Below are 11251 nucleotides of genomic sequence, written 5' to 3' on the forward strand. Positions count from 1 at the left end.
TCATCGTGATTTGTCATCGTCGCTGCTGTTGGTCAGCTGTTGAAACGTCTTTAGTTCCATTCGCACAATAAAATGGGAAGCATTGTAGACAATTGTGGCGCACGGAACACATTCACGGCCCCACTGTTTGCTATTTACAAAGTGATGCTGAGATAACCAGCATCTTTGTCTCCCCGTGGCGCTATCACGGGAAGGGGAGCGAGGTGAGGAATATAACGCGTGGGGGGAATGGGAAAGGAAAGGAGAGTTCGAAGGGAAAGATGGTGAATGAGAGTACTTGCTCCGGCAGTACATCTACTAAGATTGGAACGATACAGAGAAGATTGGCATGGCCCCTGCGCAAGGAAGACACGGGAGCACGTGGGCCAGGAGAGGTGAGGAGAGGGAGGAGGAGGAAGTGGCTGCGTTGGGGCCTCGACACTGCTGCACGGAGCGGCGTCTGTTCTCACAGTGGGCGGGGAGAGGGGAGGGATTCAGAGTGGGCGTGGCCACGCAGAGGTCACGTGGTTTACGGCAGGCTTGAGCTGGTTTGTTTACATGTGGATTCATCTTCTTGGTTCTTTCGGTAAAGTCACGTAGAAAGGAAATAATAAAATAATAAAACATAATAAATAATAAAATTTAAATTCTCACGACGTTTCGGCCAAAACGCAAGCAGCCGTCCTCAGGTGTCGTAAAGACAGCTGTTTTTCGACAGCTCTGTTTCTTCACCTGAGCACGGCTGCTTGTGTTGTGGCCGAAACGTCGTGAGAATTTTAATTTTATTATATTTTATTTTTATTATTTTATTATTTCCCTTATACGTGACTTTACCGAAAGAACCAAGAAGATGAATATATGCAGTCACGAAAGCTTTAAATCGAAAAATAGATGTGGATTGTGAATGATTATGTCTTTGACACCGCGTGTAATGAACTTTGTTCGTGAGTTTCATCCTGCCGGCAGGCGGGCAAACCGGACATTTTTTTAGTTCAAATCCCGCCATGGAAATAATTTAACCTATCATCCCTACAGGGGTCCATAAAACGAGTACCACTTTGTAGGAACTCTAAAACCATTTGTCCTGCCTATAGTGTGACGAAAATAACTTCGCTGAGTATTTAATTTCCACCATTCATAATAGTGGGTGTATATAGATATACTGGACCGGCCATGGAAACGTGCAATTTCCACCATTGACTCAGGGCTGTGAACTGGCACGAGCCCCGCTTCGTGCCAACTCACGTGCCCGTGCCGGGAGTTGGTTGATGAGTTTGTGTGCGGGGGGTGATGAGACCTGCCCCCTCTACCTGTCCCCTCTACCTGTCCCCCCTTGCTGCCCCCTTCCCCTTGCTCCCCCCTCTACCTGTCCCCCCTTGCTGCCCCCTCCACTCCTCTACGCCCCCTTCTTTCTGCTCCCCCTTGCTCCCCCCCTTCCCCTACTCCCCCCTCTACCCCTCTACGCCCCCTTCTTTCTGCTCCCCCTTGCTCCCCCCTTCCCCTACTCCCCCCTCTACCCCTATGCTCCCCCTTCTTTCTGCTCCCCCTTGCTCCCCCCTTCCCCTACTCCCCCCTCCACCCCTCTGCTCCCCCTTCTCTCTGCTCCCCCTTTTCCCTCTCGCCCCACGCGGCACCAAGAGTCACCCCCACCCCGCCCCCCGGGTCGTGACGTGTGTGTAAGGGAGGGGGGGCGGTGGCGCAGTTGTTAGCGCACTGTGCTACGAACCTGAACACCAGGGTTCGATTACCGTTCACGGCCAACACCAGAGACGATTACTGGAACCGGTCCTGGGCCTCCCCTAGGTCGATTCAGCCAGAAATGAGTACCCTGGTGCGATGTGTAAACATCGCCACTGGGAAGACATAGGGCGTGGTGTTGTCCACCCACCCCTTCGTTCGCCGTGTCGGCCTTCATAAGTGCTGCCACTCGCTAACAGCACTTGCCCCAACAGTGTGTCAAGGCTATGCGGGGGGGGGGGGGTCTGGCGCCTTTGTCTTTGTGAAAGCGGTGACAGGAATTCACCGCCGTGTGCCGCTAACGAGGGGACGCTCACGCCAGGAAGAGGAGCCCAATGATTAATCACCGCTTAAACGGGGGGTTAATCACCGAGGTGCGCTCAGCCAGGCATCCACTAACGCACGTGTACGCACGTGTACGCACGTGTGCGTGTGTGCGGGGGGGGGGGAGCGGTGGGGCGGTGGTTAGCGCACGGCGCTACGAAGCGGGCGCCCAGGCACGCCATCCACTAGCACGCGCGCGTGATGAGTGTTATTGAGTGTTTGTGGCTCGTAGCACGAGCCCCAACAGTCTGTTGACGCTATACGTGGGGGGGGGGGGGGGGGGGGTGTGCGAGAGTACTGAGCGGTCGCGCAGTGGTGAAGATACTGCGCTACGAACCCGGCGACTTGAGTTCGATTCCCAATTTTCGTGAGTAAAATATCGACACTCAGGAGACGAAAGCGGCCGAGCGCGATGCCGGCCACCCACCCGTTCGTGCGCCGTGTTGTCCTTCATAGGCGCTGCCTAACAGCACTTGCCCCAACATTGTGTCAGGGCTATACGAGAGAGATTTGTCTTTGTGTGAGCGTGTGGGGTGGGGTAGTTAGCGCACTACGCTACGAACCTGGCCAACTTGTCGAGTTCGATTCCCGTTCACAATCACCAATACACACCTACACACCGATTTATACCGACACGGACACACAGACAGCGTGATGTACTCCCCACACTACACACTACACACACCACGTGATGTACTCCCCACACTACACACACACACACCACGTGATGTACTCCCCACCCTACACACACACACACACACCACGTGATGTACTCCCCATCCCTACACCCTACACACACCACGTGATGTACTCCCCACCCTACACCCTACACACACCACGTGATGTACTCCCCACCCTACACACCACACACACCACGTGATGCACTCCCCACCCTACACACACACACACATCACGTGATGTACTCCACACCCTACACACTACACACACACACCACGTGATGCACTCCCCACCCTACACACACACACACACCACGTGATGTACTCTCCACTCTACACACACACACACCACGTGATGTACTCTACACCCTACACACTACACACACACACACCACGTGATGTACTCCCCACCCTACACACACACACACCACGTGATGTACCCCCAACCCTACACACTACACACACACACCACGTGATGTACTCTACACACTACACACACACACACACCACGTGATGTACTCCCCACCCTACACACTACACACACACCACGTGATGTACTCTCCACTCTACACTCTACACACACTACACACACCACGTGATGTACTCCCCACCCTACACACACACACACCACGTGATGTACTCCCCACCCTACACCCTACACACACACCACGTGATGTACTCCCCACCCTACACACTACACACACACACCACGTGATGTACTCCCCACCCTACACACACACACACCACGTGATGTACTCCCCACCCTACACCCTACACACACACACCACGTGATGTACTCCCCACCCTACACACTACACACACACACCACGTGATGTACTCCCCACCCTACACACTACACACACACACACCACGTGATGTACTCTCCACTCTACACACTACACACACACACACCACGTGATGTACTCTCCACTCTACACACACACACACCACGTGATGTACTCCCCACCCTACACACTACACACACACACCACGTGATGTACTCTACACACACACACACCACGTGATGTACTCCCCACCCTACACACTACACACACACACCACGTGATACACTCCCCACCCTACACACTACACACACACGGCACGTGATGTACTCTACACTCTCCACTACACACACACACACCACGTGATGTACTCCCCACCCTACACACACACACACACGGCACGTGATGTACTCTACACTCTCCACTACACACACACACACACCCCGTGATGTACTCCCCACCCTACACTCTACACACACACACACCACGTGATGCACTCCCCACCCTACACACCACACACACCACGTGATGTACTCCCCACCCTACACACTACACACACACACACCACGTGATGCACTCCCCACCCTACACACTACACACACACACACCACGTGATGCACTCCCCACCCTACACACCACACACACCACGTGATGTACTCCCCACCCTACACACTACACACACACACACACCACGTGATGTACTCCCCACCCTACACACTACACACACACACACCACGTGATGCACTCCCCACCCTACACACTACACACACACACACCACGTGATGCACTCCCCACCCTACACACCACACACACCACGTGATGTACTCCCCACCCTACACACTACACACACACACACACCACGTGATGTACTCCCCACCCTACACACTACACACACACACCACGTGATGTACTCCCCACCCTACACACTACACACACACCACGTGATGTACTCTCCACTCTACACTCTACACACACTACACACACCACGTGATGTACTCCCCACCCTACACACACACACACCACGTGATGTACTCCCCACCCTACACACACACCACGTGATGTACTCCCCACCCTACACACTACACACACACACCACGTGATGTACTCCCCACCCTACACACACACACACCACGTGATGTACTCCCCACCCTACACCCTACACACACACACCACGTGATGTACTCCCCACCCTACACACTACACACACACACCACGTGATGTACTCCCCACCCTACACACTACACACACACACACCACGTGATGTACTCTCCACTCTACACACTACACACACACACACCACGTGATGTACTCTCCACTCTACACACACACACACCACGTGATGTACTCCCCACCCTACACACTACACACACACACCACGTGATGTACTCTCCACTCTACACACACACACACCACGTGATGTACTCCCCACCCTACACACTACACACACACACCACGTGATACACTCCCCACCCTACACACTACACACACACGGCACGTGATGTACTCTACACTCTCCACTACACACACACACACCACGTGATGTACTCCCCACCCTACACACACACACACACGGCACGTGATGTACTCTACACTCTCCACTACACACACACACACACCACGTGATGTACTCCCCACCCTACACACTACACACACCACGTGATGTACTCCCCACCCTACACTCTACACACACACACACCACGTGATGCACTCCCCACCCTACACACCACACACACCACGTGATGTACTCCCCACCCTACACACTACACACACACACACCACGTGATGCACTCCCCACCCTACACACTACACACACACACACCACGTGATGCACTCCCCACCCTACACACCACACACACCACGTGATGTACTCCCCACCCTACACACTACACACACACACACACCACGTGATGTACTCCCCACCCTACACACTACACACACACACACCACGTGATGCACTCCCCACCCTCCACACTACACACACACACACCACGTGATGCACTCCCCACCCTACACACCACACACACCACGTGATGTACTCCCCACCCTCCACACTACACACACACACACACCACGTGATGTACTCCCCACCCTACACACTACACACACACACCACGTGATGTACTCCCCACCCTACACACTACACACACACCACGTGACGTACTCCCCACCCTACACACTACACACACACACACACCACGTGATGTACTCCCCACCCTACACACTACACACACACACACCACGTGATGCACTCCCCACCCTACACACACACACACCACGTGATGCACTCCCCACCCTACACACTACACACACACACCACGTGATGCACTCCCCACCCTACACACCACACACACCACGTGATGTACTCCCCACCCTACACACTACACACACACACACACCACGTGATGTACTCCCCACCCTACACACTACACACACACACACCACGTGATGTACTCCCCACCCTACACACTACACACACACCACGTGATGTACTCCCCACCCTACACACTACACACACACCACGTGATGTACTCCCCACCCTACACACACACACCACGTGATGTACTCCCCACCCTACACACACACACACCACGTGATGTACTCCCCACCCTACACACTACACACACACACCACGTGATGTACTCCCCACCCTACACACGACACACACACACACCACGTGATGCACTCCCCACCCTCCACACTACACACACACACCACGTGATGTACTTTACACTCTACACCCTACACACACACCACGTGATGTACTCCCCACCCTACACACTACACACACACACACCACGTGATATACTCTACACTCTCCACTGCACACACCCACGTGATGTACTCTACACCCAACACACACACACCACGTGATGCACTCTACACTCTCCACTACACACACACACCACGTGATGCACTCTACACTCTACACTCGCCATTAGCCCGGCTAATGGGCTGTGGCGGCCCAACCTGTCGCTCCTCCACTTGGGGGTGGGGGCCGCTGATGGGGGTGGGGGGCGGGGTTCTAGTGGGGGGAGGGGGGCGGGGTTGTGTCCCACCCTCTCCTCCGTCCCCCGCCCTGAACTTGTGACCGACCCTGATGATTTTTTTAATCCTTTATATTAAGTTCGCTTGCTTGCTTGCGTGCTTGTTTGCTCACGACCGTGCAAATCTTTCGGTCGTTTTTTAACCCACTTCCCGTGCTCCAATGGAGCTGACATTTTCCACACAGACTCGTTGTGCGAGACAATTCATTTTCGTGAAAAATTTTTTCCAAAATTTGACACTGTTTTGGAAATTTTTTTAAAAATATTTAATTACCAATTGCTTAATGCTGGCAAACAATCATCTGACCCATAGATGGCAGCCATCTCAAGCCAGAGGACGAGAGGACTCTAGCCGCCACGCATATAAAGGATTTAGAGTGAAAAACTTTGTTTTTACGGGTTAATTTTTCTCGTTCGTGACCCCCCCCCCAATCCCCCCCCAGCGGCCCCCACTCCTCCCCTCGAAGGCAAAAGCTCCTCCCGGATAGCCTCAACAGACTGTTGGGGCAAGTGCTGCGAGCGACGGGGTTTATTTAAATGCGCGTGTGGGGGGACGGGGGAACGGGGGGGGGGGGGTGTAGCGGTTTAGCTGCACTGCGCTGCGACCCATCCAACCGTTCAGGGGGCCGTCCATAAATGACGTCACGCAATTTTCGACGATTTTTGACCCCCCCCCCCCCCATCGTCACACGGCGTCACAAAAAGTCAGACCCCCCTCAAATATGACGTCACAAAGTTCTACCCCCCCTCAAAAAATATAAACCATGCTTCAAATCGCTTTACACTATTGTCATTGTAGTGCGTATTTAATGTGCCGCTGCACTCTGATGTTGTAGGAGAAAACATTTATTTAAACGTTTATTTAATTAAGTAGAACGTGTTGTCTATATTGATTTAAAGTTGCGCATTTTGATGTGACGTCACATTTCTCAACCCCCCCCCCCTCGTCACACATCGTCACAAATGTCTGACCCCCCCCCCCTCTTAGGTGCGTGACGTCATTTATGGACGGCCCCCAGGGCCAACACCAGTGACGATTATCGCTGCACCGGTCCCGCGCCTCCCTTAGGATCGACTGGCACAGTGTGTGGAGTAAACATCGCTGCCACCGGGGAGACAAAGGCGGCCGGGCGGGGTACTGGCCCCCACCCCCAACCTCCTCGCGCTCCCTGCCGGCCTTTGATAGGTGCTGCTGCTCGCGAACAGCACTTGCCCTCAGATTATTTTGAGGCTACACGGGGGAGCTTTGTCTCTGCCTCCTCTGGCCCGCAGCCAGTCCAGGACGCCCTCTCTACAAACTATTTAAACAGTTTGTATATTTTACCAGACCACGGAGCTATAGATAGCAATTTTTTTCAAACTCAAGTTCAAGTTCATGTATTAGGTATAGCCGTGTGAACCATTCGGCTCTTGAATCGGGTGCAACCGCAACAAGCAAAAAATAAACACATGAACAAGAAAACATCTTAAAGTGACTATGCGACTATGTGCAAACAGAAAATCCAAGAAAAGACAGCAAAATATTGCAGAAAAAGCATCGTACACACCGACCTGGCTATCACTAAAAATTATAGCTCAGCGAAGTTAGTGGCTTATCGTGTGGAAACTATATCAGCAGCCGAATACGACTCTCAACGCGTGGTGTTGTTCCCGAATGCGGAGGAAGAAACCCGGAGGACCCGGAGAAGAATTCCACGCGACCACGGGGAGAGAGAGAGGGGGCGGGGGGAGACACGCACACTCCAAATATACAGCAGCAGCAGCAGGCGTCAGGGTCGGGATAAAACCCACGACCTCCTGTACACCAGGCGAGGTAGTTAACATCTCCTAGCCACCGTGATGATGATGAGAGAGAGACACGCACACTCCAAATATACAGCAGCAGCAGCATGGGTCAGGGTCGGCATGGAACCCACGACCTCCTGTACACCAGGCGAGGTAGTTAACATCTCCTAGCCACCGTGATGGTGATGAGAGAGAGACACGCAAACTACAAATATACAGCAGCAGCAGGCGTCAGGGTCGGCATGGAACCCACGATTTGCTGCAGACCAGGCGAGGTAGTTAACATCTCCCAGCCACCGAGGCGCCTCTTTCACCTCGAGCTCCACTGCGACTCGAGTCGGAGTGGAGCTCGGCACCGAGCTGGGCTGCTGCTGCTGCTCGCCGGTTCGATCTCCCGGCACGGCAGTGATGAAACAATCGGCGGGTTCATTAAATGCCCCCCCCCCCCCCCCCTTTCCCCACCTCTCTCTCTCTGAGCCCGCATCATACCAAAATCCGCACTAACTGCAGCGCAGTGAGTTTGGTTGCCGGTGAGGACGTCAGCGGTCGGCAACCTGCGGCTCTGTAAGGACCGCCGCTTCGTGTCCTCGTTAATCATCAACCCGCCACCGTCTCGTGTTGACCACGGTGCATGGCTGCTCGTGGACTGTGGAGGTTGCCGTGTGGTGGGGCAAAGTGTGGGCACTAGCACCTCGCTCGAGAGGGGCGACGGCGTTCATGGAGGGACCGGCCACAGGTGCCCCCTCCCGAGATGTTTGTGTTTATCGGGAGCTCGCAAGCGCCTCGTGGAGGCGTCTTCCGACACAGCAGCAGCGGCAGGAGCGAGGCATTGGACGGGGGGCGGTGGCGAGATGTTAACTACCTCGCCTGGTGCACAGGAGGTCGTGGGTTTTATCCCGACCCTGACGCCTGCTGCTGTATATTTGGAGTTTGCGTCTCTCTCTCTCTCTCCGTGGTCGCGTGGATTTTTCCCCGGGTCATCCGGTTTTTTCACCTCCACATTTAGAAACGTGAGTTTAGAGTATTTGGCTGCTGTAGATTTCCACAGTGATAAGCCACTTCGTCGAGCTATCGTCTGTGGCCAGATCGCTTCTGAGAAAGAGCTAAACAGCTCAGTGGGCCTTACCTGGTCAGCGCCTTTGAGTCGTAGCGAAAGAGTGCGTGGGGCTGTGGGCGAGTCACCGCCACGCGTGACTAAAATACATCTTCCTCCGCGACTCGCTCCCCCTCCGCCTCCTCCGAGTGTTTTCCGCACACACACACAAACACACACACACAAATACACTCACACACAAATACACACACACACAAAAACACACGCACTCACGCACTTTTTTAATTAAGTGATTTTAAACACGGAGGCGCGCGCGTGATATTAGGAACGCGGCTTTACATAATTCATGCCGGGGAGTCGCGAGGGAAGGCAGCGGATGGGGGGAGACGGAGAGGAGAGGGGGAGGAGGGAGGGAGGTGGGGAGTGGGAGCAAGAGAGAGAGAGAGGAGTGGGCAGAGAGGGAGGGAGAGCGGCAATGAAAATGTTGGGAAGTGGGAAGGGAGGAAAGTGGGCAAAAGGGGAGGAGGAAAGAGAGAAGGGCTGCGTGCAGAACGAGGATGAGCGAGAGGGTGAGCGAGAGGGTGAGCGAGAGGGTGAGCGAGAGGGTGAGCGAGAGGGTGAGCGAGAGGGTGAGCGAGAGGGTGAGCGAGAGGGTGAGCGAGAGGGTGAGCGAGAGGGTGAGCGAGAGGGTGAGCGAGAGGGTGAGCGAGAGGTGGGGGTTTACATAAAGCAAAGTTTAAAAAAAATTACGAAATGATGAACGAAGCAAAGTGCCGACTACATCGAGCATCTTCTTGTTTCCACTGATCGTAAAAAAAGAGCGGGTGGGGGAAGGAGGGCTGGGAGGGAGGTAGCAAGGGAGTGGAGGTGGGAGGGAGGTTCTGAGATGGAGGGAAGTGGGGGAGAGAGGCAGGGCAGAGGTAGGGAGTGAGGAGAGGGTAGAGAGAAGGACGGGGATAGTTGGAGGGGGGAGACGGAGTGAGAGGAAGGAGGGAGGGGTATGGAGCTCGAGAGAGGTGGGAGTCTCCGTGTGGTTGTGTTGTTGTGAGAGAAAGGGGCGGGAGACGGTGGGAGGGAGGGGGGGGTGACGTGTTGGGTGGAGGGGGTGTGGAGATGATGGGTGAGGGGGAGAGGTGTTTTTGATCTCGCACGTCTCACCTGTGGGAATTCGCGTTTATTTACAGCGAAATTAACTCGGAAACGGGGTGAGGTGGGGGTGGGAACGCGAAATGCAGCAAGTTAATGCATTACCGGGGGCACCGCCCCCCGCCCCCGCCGTGTCACGCACTCACTCACCTATCCACTCAACCACTCATCTAGCCACTCACCCACTTATTCACTCACCCACCCACTCATTCACTTACCCACCCACTCATTCACTCACCCACCCACTCATTCACTCACCCCCCACTCATTCACTCACACGCTCATTCACTCACCCACCCACTCATTAACTCATTCACTCACCCACCCACTTATTCACTCACGCACTCACTCACCTATCCACTCAACCACTCATCTAGCCACTCACCCACCCACCCACGCATTCATTTACCCACTCACTCATTCACTCAACCACTCATTCACTCACCCACCCACTCATTCACTCACCCACCCACTCATTCACTCACCCACCCACTCATTCACTCACCCCCCACTCATTCACTCACACCCTCATTCACTCACCCACCCACCCATTAACTAATTCATTCACCCACCCACTCATTCACTCACGCACTCACTCACCTATCCACTCAACCACTCATCTAGCCACTCACCCACCCACCCACGCATTCATTTACCCACTCACTAATTCACTCACCCACTCACTCATTCACTCACCCACCCACTCATTCACTCACCCACCCA

At 54.3% G+C, this 11251-nt stretch overlaps 1 pseudogene; it reads left to right on the top strand.

Annotated features, from left to right (window-relative positions):
• Positions 1-273: 273 nt before the first annotated feature.
• Positions 274-353, top strand: LOC133340507 (U6 spliceosomal RNA; annotated as a pseudogene).
• Positions 354-11251: the final 10898 nt, after the last annotated feature.

Source organism: Lethenteron reissneri, chromosome 9, assembly GCF_015708825.2.
Source record: "Lethenteron reissneri isolate LAM-NWPU_2019-01 chromosome 9, ASM1570882v1, whole genome shotgun sequence".
NCBI classification, from domain to species: domain Eukaryota; kingdom Metazoa; phylum Chordata; class Hyperoartia; order Petromyzontiformes; family Petromyzontidae; genus Lethenteron; species Lethenteron reissneri.